We start from the raw sequence: 14819 nt of genomic DNA, 5'->3' as shown, positions 1-14819 counted from the left end.
GCTTGAGGACTTCTTTCTCCTCTAGAGGTTGGAGACTGACAGAGAATGGAGTGAGGCTGAGATATTTTGCTCTTGGTTACATATTTTCCCATGTATGTTGTAGGTGTCATGGTTCCTTTTTGATTTCCAAATGGCCTAAGTTTTAAACACCCAAATCTAAAAATAAGCTTGTCTAAATCTTTTAATTTTCTGACATAGCCTTTTCCCTAGTCAAGGAGATAGAACAATCTGATTGTCTGAATGGTGGTGGTAGTTTCTATGTGGGGAGGAATCGGGGGCTGGAGAAGAAAATATTGGGGAATAGGGGTACAACAATGCTTTAATATTTTAAAATATCAAAGATTTTTTCCTTGTGCTCTTTTGTTAGTCTTAACTAACGCCCTATGTAGCAACTGTTTAATAAATTAAATCATTTAGCACATCCCTGAGAATAAATCCCAGGTGCAGTGAACTGCAGTTGTGAAACTGTGCCTTGAGGGAAAGGTTACTCAAGGGCTAGAACAGTCTGTCTGTGCATGTAAGCTTTATTTGGCCAGGTTTGCCTAGAGTGGAGCTCTCTTTATTTTTAAGAAAGGGATTTAAAGTTACAGTGCACATATGCGTGGTGACTTTTGGAATGCATTCTGTTTCATGAGACCCAAGTTGTAACGCACAGGGGTAAGGGTGTGGGGATTGCTTCCTACTGGAAGCACCCTGGTTATTTCTTTGCCTCTCTTTCTTCCAGTTGCTTTTCCACAAGGTTGAAGGGAAATGGAAACAATTCTGCTCTGAGATCATTGTCTTCCTCTTTTTGGCTGCCCCTTAATTCTTTCTTTGGAATCTATTACTTCCAGAAATCTGGAGAATTAAAGAAAGTCTGGAAGTGTTTCTTACTGGAAAAAAGTTTGGCTGTGTGTGTGTCTCTTTTTATAAAATTCTTTTTTTTCTTTTTTCTTGAGGTATAATCTAAGTGTGGTGAAATGCACAAATCTTAAGTGAACAGTTTGAAGAGTTTTTTCCTATGTATATATCCACATGTCTGAGATGCAGGTGCTTAGGGAATAAGGGTCAAAGCAGGTCATTTGGCTTGCTTTGGTTCCAGGCCTCAGGCTGCCATTGGCTGGAGAAATAATATTTTTCAAATATTCCACCCTAATGCGTCAATAAGAATGCTTTTATTCTTTTTCATAGTCTTCATTCTTCCCCTCCACAACACTACCTTATCTCTGCTATAGCCTGTGGCTGGCAACATAATGTGGCTCTTTGTAACATGCACTTTGCCTTAAGGAATGCTACTGAAGTGGGTGGTTGCTGAGATTTAAATCTTGCATGTTGTTCTGGAGATTTCCGTAAAGCTTTCTAAACTCAGCGGTGAAGAGCTGGTCCTGTAGACATTTGTAAGAATGGGACACATGAGGCCACTGGGGGTGGAGTAATCCAGCTGTGCAGGTACTGAAATAGGTGTTACCTCAATGTGACCCACTAAAGTAAAATACAGAAGTTGGTGCAAGTTGCTGAAGAAGGAATAAGACTCAACCTGAGGGCCCTGTTGAGTGAGAGAAGAAAAAGAATTTGGGAAAGGGAAATACCGATTTCCTATTCTGGACTTCAAGTTCTATGTGTAAAATTGAAGGAAAGATCTACTTCGGGGGAGCATTAATTTATTTCTGCGACAAGTATGACTTTTTAGTTGGAGTAGCTTCATCATCTTAAATTTATAGGGTGGTGGCCAAGTTCAGAGATTTCGCGCATTTCAGACTTATGTTCTCATGTGATCTACATTGTCTGACCCTTTCGGTGAATTTGGTTATAAAGTTTAGCCCAGCTTAAACTGATCGTTCTAAGTAGCCAGCATGGGTTTTCTCTGTTGTGGTGTATGTTGGTTGGTTTCCCAGTGGTCTCTGTGTATATGGAAGGATATTTGGTTCAGCAGACTTAACTTTTTGCAGGTGCAGACTTTACTCTGGGGAAGGTCCAAATACCTGAATGAGGAGGGCTTTATTCTATGGCCTTCCTCCCATCTTAGAAGCTCTAAATCTCCCCAGGAAATTGGTACAATTATTTTTAAAAACATCCTCAATTTTTGTTGTTGTTTGTTTTTCTCCTGCAGGTAGAATGCTGGTGCTCATATGACTAGACATAGGGATATGCAGCGATGGGAAAGGCAGACTGTGGTGGGGCATGTTTTCTACGGGGAGAATTGTATGTTTACCCTCTGCTTTTGACCTATGTTTTTCCTTCACCCCAGGCCACTTCAGATGTTCTCATCCAGATTCTGAGTACTCTGAGGGGTTCTTTCTTGCTGAAATCTCTTCTCTTTTCCCTGCAAGACCCTGCTGTGTTCATCTTCTTTCCAGCCTCTAGAAATTTGTTGAGATCTCATATCTACCGACTCCTTCTTGTTCTCTTTTGCTGTCTGCCGTCTTGAACCAAAGACTGTCAGGCATAACTTGGGACGTCAGTTAGATACCCATAGACAGTTGTACACAGTGTGATTTTAAGATTGAATTAACAGCCCATTCTGGATTATTTCAGATGCTTCTAGAGTAAGTAGAAATATTCACAAGGTACTGAAGGACAGGACTTCCTCTCATACCTAGGAGCATCGACAATTCCCTGACAAAGGGATAAGCAAGATATTCTGATAGTCTCTCCTGCTAATTGACCATTGAATTGCTATTGAGCTTGTTAGGTTAAAAGGCTAAAGAACAAAATGCTGGTGAATGTTGGCTTGAGAGAAGATTACAATTCCTCCATAAATAATTCCATTTGTGGCAGAAACGTCTATCTGCCTAACTAAATCCAATTTTCCTTTCTTAATATGAAAGTGCTTCCCCTCCCTTTTTTTTTTTTTTTTCCTGGTTGTGGCAGTGCTTTCAGATATTTATTTTTCCAGACTCCCTTACAGGTAGAGATGTCATCTGATACAGTTTTAGCAAATGAGATATAAGCAGAAGTGACGGGATTCTGGGAAAGCTCTTTAAAGGAGATCGATTTGGCTGACAAAAATCCCTCTTTGCCCTCTGCTCTTTCTCCTGTCTGAAGGGACTTTCAAGATTCTAGAAACTCAGTGTGTTCTAGAAGGGGCTCTGGAACCAGTTCCTTGTCCCTTTAACCCATGTGGAAGGCGGAAATTAGAGGAGAGCTCAAGTTGGTAGGATTCCTTTGTCTGGGTAGGAGTGCTATTTAGTCCTTTTTCTGATTTTACTTCCTCTGCATATATAGGCATTTCCTACTTAATTCCACTAATTCATTTCTGAAAATCAGACTTTGGTACAAGAACATTAGCGGAAAATGGATTTCACATTCTTTTAAATTGTAAAAATTATATTGTCCTGCATGTTAATCCCAAACTCTGAGCCAATTTCTTTTTAAAATTTTTGAAAAATTTGTTTTATCTTTTCAATCGAAGTGTAGTCAGTTTACAATGTTGTGTTAATTACTGATGTACAGCAAATTGATTCAATTATACATATATATGTGTGTGTGTATATATATATCCTTTTCATAGTCTTTCTCATTATAGGCTGTTACACAATATTGAATATACTTCCCTTGCTATATAGTAGGACCTCGTTGTTTATTTATTTTATATATATATAGTAGTTAGTATCTGCAAATCCCAAACTCTCAATTTACCCCTCCCTCCTCCCTTATGATCCTGATAAACACAAGTTTGTCTTCTATGTCTGAGTCTCTTTCTGTTTTGTAGATAAATTCATTTGTGTCATTTTTTTTTAGATTCCATGTATAAGTGATATCGTATGGTATTTCTCTTTCTCTTTGTGGCTTACTTTACTTACTATGACAATCTCTAGGTCCATCCATGTTGCTGCAAATGGGATTATTTTATTCTTTTTTATGTCTAAATAGTATTCCATTGTATAAATATACTACATTTTCTTTACCCTTTGATCTGTTGATGGACATTTAGGTTGCTTCCATGTCTTGGTATTGTAAATAGTGCTGCTATGAACATTGGGGTGCATGTATCTTTTCGAATAAGAGTTTCTTCCAGATATATGCAATTTCTTAAAACGTAGTTAAACATACCAAAATACTGTGTACAATAAATAAACTCTCTTTAAGGATGGAAAATGTTTAAAATATCACTTCCTAGTCACCCCCAAAATTGATATGGATTTGCTTTGTATGCAGTTAATATAATAATATTGGTACCTGCAAACCACTTAGCTGACACATGAGGCTCTTTTCATATGATTCTTTTATTTTGGCAATTTGAAAATAACTGAGACTTTTTATGTGTATTTGTTTTGGTTAAAATATTGTATTGAGTTTTGAGGACATGTATATACATTTTGCCTATATAAAAGTTGTCCCCCAAAATGTTATATTGAGAGATACATACTATCATGAAGTTTGGGTATTAAAGACCAAAAGATGTTCTACCAGGAAAAGAGGAATTGCCTGCACTTCCTTCAGGGCCTTCTCTGGTGGTAGATTGATACCTCTAGGTAGGATTTAAAGACTCAGAATTTCATGTTCTTATTAGCCATCTTTTAATCTTGTCCCATTCCAACGCCCTTATCATATCAGGACTTAAATACCTTTGTACACTTAGGGGAAAGAGTTATAAGGAAAAAGTAAACATGTCAAATGCCACCCAGCAGCAGAGTTTGAAAAGTTCTCATGTAGAGAAGGGAATTAAAAAAACGCAGCCATGGATTCTGGACACTTGAGCTGGCATCATAATGAAGCTACTTAAAGCAACTCTAATATAATTCTCTTTAATTCATTCTGAAGCTCAGAATTATATGAAATGTTCCTTTTGCTACAGAATCAAACAAACTTGGATTCAAATCCTCCCTCACTACTTACCATCTTCATGACCTGTTTAAGAAGAAAATTGTAAAACTTTATTGAGAAAGATTTTAACAAATTACCAACATAAGAACAGCTTACATAGTTTCAGTTTGTCTTTTAAAGCCATGGCTGTCTTTTACCTGCTTATGGCATGTTAATGAGCTTGAGGTTAGGTAAAATCTTCCTTTTAACCTCTGCACTGTCTCCACATCTCCCCACAGTCTTTGGCCGAGTCATTACCTGCTGATCAGCTTGTGCGTCAGGCCCTTGAATCATGGGTGCTCCTTTGTTTTTTCTCCTTTGACCAGGCAGAGTGTCCTGACTTTCAGTCCATGGTTCTTCTTGTCCAGATTGTTCACCACTGGGCTGTTGGGTAACCACAGGTCCAGTCAGATTATTTTACTTTTTGAGGCCAAATTTCCCCATGATAAGAATTGTTGTCTTGAGGGTTGTTGTTGTTTTTTTTTTTTTTTTTTTTGTGAGGCTTAAATGACATACTATTTGTAAAGCATGTAACATAGTGCCTGGCATAAAATAGATCTTCAATATATGAAATCTTAATTCAGGTAATAGCTATTAAGGAACTCCTCTATGCCAAACACTATGCTAGGCACTGGAAGTGTATCTTGAATAAGAATTAGTCTTCACTCTTAAGAGTCTTATATATCCCAACAGGATATAGAAAGGAAAACTGAGGAGGACAGCATACTGTGATAGATGCTGCCAGATGAAAAATTACAGGTTTTTACGAAAGCATGTAAGAAAGGCACAGATTTTAAAACTGGAAGCTCAGGGCTCCCAGACAAAAGGATGCCAAAGCTGAGGCCTGCCAGGTGAGTAGGGATGAGCCAAAGGAAGAGGGGAGGAGTGCATGGGACTCCCAGTAGAACATGGAGAGATCAGGATGGTTGGAACCAAGAATGGCCCACCAAGGCTAAGGCTAAGACGGTGAGGATTGACGCTGGAGAGGAAAGCAGGAGAGTCATCAGCAAGGCCTTACCATCTGTGAGGGATTTAAAACATTATCCTAAAAGGGACGTGCAGCCATTAAATGTTTGTAATCTGGGATGGACATCATCTGAAGGGCCTAGGGTTTTAAGAAAATATGGTCAATCGTCTCAAATGCTGCAAAATCTGCATCTAATAAGAGGAGAACTAAAAGAAAAAATTTCTGTGGGCGTTACAAGGGGATCATTAGTGACCCCTGGGAAGAGCAGTTTGTGAAAGAGGGTAGAAGCAGAAGCCAGATGATGTTGGGTAGTGATATAAATTGGAAATGAGGAAATGGTTACAGCTGTCCTGTAAAATAGATACTCCACATGGGCAGGAAATTTTGTCTACTGTGGTCTTTGTTGAATCTCTACCACTTAAAGCAAAACCTCACATGTAGTTGACACTTAGCAAAATATTTGCTGAATGAATGAATCAACTATTTATAAAATTTGACTCTGAAGAGAAAGACAGATCTATACCTAGATGGAGTGAAGGATTGGTAGGGGGTGGGTGGGTTTTATTTGGAGTGCAAAATTGTTTTTAAATGCTGGGGTAGAAGTAGAGTGCAAGTCGGTGGCAGAGGCTGAGAGAGCTTTGTTTGGAGGTTTTATTTTCTCTTGAAATGAGACATGAGATTGTCAGCTGAGAATGAAAAAGGAGGAGAAGTGGGTGTGAAATAGTTACAATGAAAAGTGGTGTGAGGTGATATCTCATTGTGGTTTTGATATGCAATGAAATGTTATTTAAAATACTTGCTGGACCTCTAGACCTCTATTAGAATGGAAAAAAAAAAGAAAGAAAGAGAAAGAAAAAGAAAAAACTGAAAACACCTAATGCTGGTGAGGATGTGGGACAATGGGTACTCTCATTCATTGCTGGTGGAAATGCAAAATGGTACAGTCACATTGGAAGACAGTATGACGATTTCTTACAAAATGAAACATACTTTTACCATATGATCTAGCAATTGTACTCCTTGGTATTTACCCAAAGAAGCTGAAAACCTATGTCCACACAAATGCCTGCATATGGATATTTTATTCATAATTACCCAAACTTGGAAGCAACCAAGATGTCCTTCAGTAGGTGAGTAGAAAAATAAACTGTGGTCCATCCAGGCAATCGAATATTCTGCAGTATTAACTAAAATGAAATGAGTCATCATGCCATGAAAAGACATGGAGGAACCTAAAATGTATATTACTAAATGAAAGGAGCCAATCTAAAAAAGGCTGCATACTGTTTGATTCCAACTATATGACATTCTGAAAAGGGCAAAACTATGGAGACAGTAAAAAGATAAGTGGTGGGAATGGGCTAAGGGAGGAATGAATAGGTGGAGCACAGGGGACTTTTAGGGCAGTGAAACTATTCTGTTTGATACAATAATGATGAACACATGTCATTCTACATATGTCGAAGCCCACAGAATGTTCAACACCAAGAATGAACCCTAATGTAAGCTATGGACTTTGGGTAATTAAAAAATGCATGATATATATATTGAAAAAAATACATGATTTAAAAAACAGGAATCATCCATAACACCCTACATTAAAAAAGGAGCTCTCAGGGCTGCCAACCTTATAGCATAGGTTGAGTAATAGTATGTTTCTCCTACATAAAAGAAAAAGAAGAAGAAAGAAAAACAAGTCAGTCTCATTGGGACTATGGGACAATTTGTGTGCCTCCAATTCTCTAGAGACCTATGTAATGGAGTCAAACACCCTGGGCCGTGCAGTCCTCTGCACACGCAAAGGAACACTGGGCTATTTACAAGTGATTTGTTTGGCTGATACTTAGAGCCACACTTAGCACCAGTATAGGGTCCTGGAGGGAGCCTGGGGGACTGGCTGGCACTGGGGGAAGAGCCAATCTCATTTGCTAACTCTACATATTAAACATATCCATGCAGATCAAAGACAGAAGACAAGACTAGAATAAAAGTGAAGAAAAATCAGGCATTTGAGACTAAAAAGATTACTTTTTTGAAAGAGTCCCCAAATTTGCAACTGGAATTGATGCCATTGAATATTTACGTCTTTTACATTTCTTTCCCTGTGAAATCTAGGAAGCTCTTTTTTTTTTTTTTTTTTTTTTTTTTTGCCTCTCTGGCTACACCATTTTCCCCTCTCCCTCTTTTTCTCTTTCTTTTTGCACCTCAGCAACCCTGTTTAGGCAGTTTGCATTGGAATCTTCAGCCCTGCCACGACATCTAACAACGCCAATGGCCTGTTTGTTATTTCCACTTGGCTGGACCTGCTCTCTCCTCAAAATAACTTGTTTCAAGGCTCCTTCCTCTTAATAACATAATCAAAACTATGTCTGATTCTTCTTCCAACTTCTCCAGTACATTGATTGATTTTTCTTTACATCCTTTTGGGATGTACAAGGAAATTCATTTTTCAATTTTTTAAATTAACCTGGTTCAAAATATTAGATGCTTCCATTACTTTCACTTCATTTGATCAGTCAAAAAATCATTTTACTTTCTTAGCATGTGGCTTGACCCAATTTTCTTTACATTCACATTGCTCTGCCCCCATTCCTGTCCTCAGTACCTAATATGTGGACTAATGTCATTTCTCCCCATTCCATACTCTATTACAAGATATTGCTTTCATAATACTATTCAGTGGCCAAAGAATTTCAACAAATCCTTTATGTCAATTGCACAAACAAAGCCCCTGGCATTCAAGGATGGCCAATATGTATTTGCAACCACCCACCACCCTGCTTTACCTGTACTTGTTGAGGACTGTTGGAGAAACACATGGATTGGCACCAGCACAAACTCATTATCTCTATCCAATCTCATAAGCTTTCCGTACCACTGCCAACATTCAGCTTTCCTGCTCTGCTCCTTGATGGCTATTCTAAATTTCCTCAAGCATTAACCCAACACTCTCATTCTCAGGAGGTCATTTGTTTGCTCTAGAAAACTGAGAAACTAGATAAGATTTTAAGATTTTTCATAACTATCTTCTCATATTCTTAGAAACTTACTGACATTCATTGTTAGCAACTTGAACCTAGCATTCTGAAAACTGTTCAGCGGCACGTCTTGTGCTCTGACTCTATCCCATTGGCCTCTTGGCACTTGCTTTATTACTCAGTTCCCCTCTCTTCAATCTCTCTCTTTTCCCATTGGTTTTCTTCTCTTCAGCGTAAAAAATAAGCAAGCATTCATATGTTTGCCATAAAAAACCTAAGATAAATTTAAGGTGCTCTGTAAACCTGATAGAAGTATAATTAGGTTTAGAAATAATATGCAGATATTTATGCTGGCAGCTATAATCAGAATTAATTTAGGAATAAGTATATCACAAAGTTTAGAATCTATAAATGTGGTACAAACTTTGTCAAGACTCATTCTTTCCTTGTGTTTAAGAGGGAAATTTGGGATGACTTAGAACAATCAGCATGTCTAGCTATGAACTACCTATTATCAAGAGATCTACACAAGCCAGCAGACATCTGCACATCTTCAGCATGGAGAGGTGGGTTTTTAATGATCATTTGGAAGAGAGGTGGTGGCTATAACAGCAATAACTTACCAGAAAGAGTCTCTCCCAGGGAATTTTTTCCTGATCTTTTGCAATATCCTCCTCTAAGTCTTACTAAGGTGTCTATAGGGCAAGACTGTGTACCTGCTAGCAGGTTTTCTTGGAAAAGTACAAGGTACAGCTATTCTCCCAGAAGCAGACACAACGGGAGCAAAGACAAAGATCTTCTTACACATCACTAGCCCAGTTCTTTGAGTCCAAATATCTTTGCTAGATTGTGACTCCTATAGAACAGCAAATATTTTATTACCGTTACTGTGCCTATATTGCGCGCTAGGTGCTCAATAAAGCTTATGTAAAACTTTAAAAAAATCTTTACAAGAGAAATATATATTAGAAAATATATAGAATTATAAATAAGCGAAAAGCAGAAGACTTTAAAATTATCCATATATTCCCTTCCAGAGATAATTTCTATCAACATTTGTCATATATCTAAGCCTATGTGAATATGCACTCCTTGCAAAATGGACACTTCAGTTACGAGGTAAAGTTAAGGTCCACTTTGACCACCATGGATTGTTCTATTCTCCCTCCTTTTCAGAGATAGCCATTATAATCAGTTTGGTTTATATCCTATTTGCAACTTAGTATTCAATCTACTAGCAAATCTGGTCATCTGTGCCTACAAAATATGTTTCAAATTGAATTGTTTCCCCCCTCCAATTCTACCACCTTGGTCTAAATCCCCATCTTCACTCTCTGGACTCCTGGAATAATTTCCTACTTGGTCTTCTTGCTTTGAAGTTTATCCCCCCTTATCTAATTTCCACATAGCAACCAGGATGATCGGTTTAACTATAAATCAAATCATGCCACCCTTCCATACACAGCCCTCCCAATGTCTTCCCTCCTCACATAGAATAAAATGATGATCAGACCCTACAGAATCTGGTTGCTGGGTAATTTTCTGATTTCATTTAGCTACTCTTCCCTTCACCTCCTGTGCTCTGGCTACACAGGCTTCCCTGCTGTTCACTGTGCATGCCAAGCATATGCTACCTCTGCTTTTGCACTTAACTCCTCTCTGCCCAGAAAACTCTTCCTTTAGATATTCTACAAGTTTCATTCCCTCACCTGTTCACACCTTTGCTTAAACTTCACCTTCTCTGAGTGTCCTTCCTTGACCACCCTATCCATAATTGTACCCTCTGTTTCTATTATTCTCCTGTTTATTTTTCTCTACAGCACTTTTCACCATAGCACATTACCTTTTGTTTTTATTTGTCTATTGTTTGTCTTCCCCCACCTGAACTGCTTTTGTTCACTGCATATCACTAGCGTGTAAAACAGTGCCTGACATAGAGTACACCCTCAATATATATTGACTGAATGCATTAATGACTGTGGCTGTGTATTCACTCATTTTTAATGGCAATCTTTTTTTTTTTTTCATTTCCAGGATTTGGTCCTTTGTCACATATCTTTTGCTACAATAATGCTTTGTAACAAACACCCAGAAACCTCAGTGGCCACCAAAGTAAACATTTCCTTCTCATGCTTCTATGCAGTTCAGTGGATCGAGGCTGGGCTTAGTTGATCTAGGCTGCTCTTGCTCAAGTGTCTGCATATTGGCTCTGCTCCTTATATCTCTCAGTTCTTTTCCTGGGACCTGTGGAAAGTGTGGGCGTGTCTTCTCCATGGTGATGGCAGAGGTGCAAGAGAAAGAATGTCCCAATGACACACCCACTTCAAGCCTCTACTTGCATTAAGTCCACTTACATTCCATTGGCTAGAGCAAGTCACATGGTGGAGACCAGGGTCAGGGATGGTCACTCTGCTCATGGGTGGAAGGGCACAGCAAAGTTAGATGCAAAGGCATGCTACAGGCAGGGGTGATGAGTTAGAGCCATCTATCTGTGCAGCCTCCCACAGGGGCTGAGGGAAGGACTGCAGAGTGTACTGCTGAAAAATAAACTTTAGCTTTCAGCTAACATTTTAACATTATGCCCCAAATAATTACTTAATTGGTTGATATCCATGAGAATGTGAGAAAGTACACCTAATGCACCTTGAGGATAAGAGAACACTCTTAAATCTTAGGAACAGAAATAAGTTTGTAAACTTCAATACTTAGTAAACACAATTAAGATATGTTAAATGTGTATTTGGGTTCACTGGGGAAGAAGTGCTCATTTTCAAATAGGAAAGTACGAGAGCTTTACCTTGGTGAGGAAAAAAAATCAAGGTTTGTGTTAGAGAGCACCTAAATGTCAATGAAGTGATCATTTGCTTGGATTAAAATCTCCTACCCTCAATAGCGTTTATTTTTGGTGTAATTACTTTGGTAAATGTTTGAAAGTACTTTTCAAATTTTAATTGAATATGTACAGTTTAAACTTTGCTAAAAAGTCAATGAATGACAGTGTGTAGTGAAGGGTGCACGATATTTTTGGGGATGATGTGCTTTATTAAATTAGCTCAAATATTTTCCCTTTGCTCCTGATTATGGGCAATATGCATAATATCTTTAATATTTTAGTCAATTTCTTGTGTAGGAATAAAATGATTATTTGTGGTTTGTGGCTTTAGTTATCATCACTTTTAATTTGATCCTTCCTGGAAAAACCCAACTTAAAACTGTCTTGTGCAAGGCAAAAGATATTATTTTCCAACAAAGAAATTTCTGATTTTGTCAGCCATTATTTCATAACATTTCTGGTGATTCAGATTATCTCTGTCTGATATGTTTTTGAGAAGGAAAGGTGATGTAGTTCTGTTCTTAACTAGAATGTAAAGGTATTTGCCGCTGAATTTTTTGCTTCTTGAATTTTTTGGTCACAATTCAGTAAGATGTGTTTCCTAAGCATGTTGTTATTTACCTAAAAAGAGGCAGAGCGTAATCTTGAATCTTATCATTGAATACAATTTACAAGTACTTTGAACGTGATGACATATATTTGAAATTTAACTTTTATTAATTTTACATCAAGTATATAGATAAACTCTAGATAGAATGTGCCTCCTACCATATAACAAAATAATATTTCACAATCATATTTACATAAAAACTCATAAGGGTCATGAAGACAAAATAAATGAGTTCTTACACTTATAAGAATAGTTCATTGCCTTAGAGACATATGCCTGTATTTCTCATTCTATGAAATGATACAATGTTTCTATTAATTTTTCTCCTTTATTCAAAATTACCTTTGCTGAACTGTATTCAGATTAAAGTTTCTTCATAAATTTCCTGGCATTTCTGGCATTTTGCTATATTTATTACATTCTATTTTACATGCCATGACTGGATATACATACCTAAACACTTTAAACTGCTTGAAATTGTCTGCACAATTTCTTGTAGTATTATTAATGTCAAGAAAATTTTATTAGATAAAATGTCTGAGTAGGATATGGCCAGATGGGGATCCCAAAATAAAAGTATCAGTGTGTATACATTTTTCCTGGAGTTTTAACATTAAACATATCTAAGAGCTATCTTAAGAAAATTGTACTCCCTCATTTTCAAAGTTTTACGTTTTTCTTCTCTATCATCATATGAAAAAAAGAAAAAAGATATAGGTGTAGATTAGTGTACCAGTCAGGGTTCCATACATGTTGCATATGTATGTATATGTGTATGATTTGACTTTACACAGTTGTAAAGCAGTGTCTCTGAGGCTGTCTGCTGTCTTCCTGTCTGATGTGAGAATTGTGAAGCCCAGGGGCCAGGCAGTGGGGAAGAGAAGATGAAAATGAAGGAAGGAGAAGCAAGGACAAGCTGGAACCCACGAGCATGAGCTGGAGTCTGTGAGAACAGGCTGAAACCTGTGTGAGATTCTGAGCAGAAGCTTGGGTTCCTTCTCATATTGCTTAACACACACCTACCCAGCCCACACATCAGAGAAGTTTTAGAAGGATCCCAGGGAAGGTGGAGAAGTTGCAGGCCTGCCTGGATCTCACCCCAACAAGGTGACCTAGTGGATCAGTGAGGATGCATGGGAGCTGCAAAATGACTACTGCTTCACTTCTGTCCTCCAACCCCACCCCTCATCGCCACCCCGGAATCTCTGGTGACTCCCCTAACCAAAACAGACAGACACATGAATTCTGGGAATGTTGTTCAGATTAATCAAGGTGACCCATGACAAAGCCAACTTCAGTCATGAATAACATAGCCATTCATTCAATCGTTCAGCAGTCTGAAATCTAAAACTTCAAGATTGGCGTTGCAGGTACTTGGCCCTTCCCTAGCATCCATCTGGCCATTCCTCTAAGGATAGTCCTATTAATTTCTCTCTCTCTCTCTCTACACACACACACACACACACACACACATTACACAAATATACATAATATACATAGATAAACTTTGACATGATTTATAAAATTATATATGTATAATTTTATAACACAAATTTATAAATATATATATGTACATGTGTATATACATATAATAAATGGGCTAAATTGAGGGTAAATTTTACTTATACTTTCTTTTACTTATATTTTATTACAAGTGCGATGTTTTATACTTGGATGCTATAGTTAGTCCCTCTCTGATCATCATCACCATTCTTAGTGAGAATCTTGGCCCAGGTGGCAAGTGACTTGCCCTCTTCTCTTCAGCCTGTACATAGTGGGTTTCAGCCCTTCTGCATCCATAATTAGACTCTTTAGTTTAGATGAGTCAGGAAGCTTGAGACTGAAAAAGGCCCTCTCAAATCCATCTCTTATGATTCATATACTGAAGTAATTCTTATTTATGTTAGGTTTGGGCATTTGAATTTCTTGCTTCTTCCATGTTCGTCAATTTTGTGGCATATTGGTTTACTATGTTTCATAACAAATTACCACAAATTTAGCAGCTTAAAACACTTATTTATTATTGACAGCATGATGTGGCTAGATTCTCTGCTCAGGATTTCATAAGGCTGAAACCAAAGTGTTGGCAGGGCTGCATTCTTTTCTGGAAGTTCTGGGGAAGAATCTGCTGCCAAGCTCATTCAAGATGTTGACAGAATATAGTTCCTTCTCACACTTTCCATGTGGCCCCCTGCATTTTCAAGCAGGCAACTACATGTGGAATCCTCATGCTTTTATTCTGTGTTAGTTTCCTTGGAACTGTCGTAACAGATTACCACAAACTGAGTGGCCTGGAACAACAGAAATTTATTCTCTCACTGTTTTGGGTTCCAGAAGTCTTAAATCAAGGTTTTGATAGGTCCATGCTCCCTCTGAAACTCTAGGGACGTGAACTTTCCTGCCTTTTCCTAGCTTCTAGTGGCTCCTGGTAATCCTTGTCATCCCTTGCCTTGCAGCCACATCTCTCCAATCTCTCTGTCATCACAAGGCTTTCTTCTCTCTGTCTCTGCATCCAAATCTCTCTCTCCTTCACCTCATAAAGACATCAGTCATTGGATTTAGGGCTCACCCTACTCCATCATGACCTCATCAGAACTCCTAAGAATAACAGACTCACTTTACATCTGCAAAGACCCTATTTCCAAA

General features: G+C 38.1%; 1 long non-coding RNA gene and 1 other non-coding gene across 2 annotated transcripts; both read left to right on the top strand.

Moving 5' to 3' along the window:
- Positions 1–3106: 3106 nt before the first annotated feature.
- LOC140700113 (uncharacterized) lies at positions 3107–10866 on the top strand. Its single transcript, XR_012078338.1, has 4 exons — positions 3107–3152; positions 9188–9296; positions 9768–9849; positions 10765–10866. It is a non-coding gene; the product is annotated as an uncharacterized lncRNA (long non-coding RNA).
- LOC116276794 (small nucleolar RNA U109) lies at positions 7284–7421 on the top strand. The gene has a single exon (XR_004186302.1). It is a non-coding gene; the product is annotated as a small nucleolar RNA U109 (small nucleolar RNA).
- Positions 10867–14819: the final 3953 nt, after the last annotated feature.

Source organism: Vicugna pacos, chromosome 2 (assembly GCF_048564905.1).
Source record: "Vicugna pacos chromosome 2, VicPac4, whole genome shotgun sequence".
Taxonomy (NCBI): domain Eukaryota; kingdom Metazoa; phylum Chordata; class Mammalia; order Artiodactyla; family Camelidae; genus Vicugna; species Vicugna pacos.
This window is presented reverse-complemented; position numbering and strand designations above follow the sequence as displayed.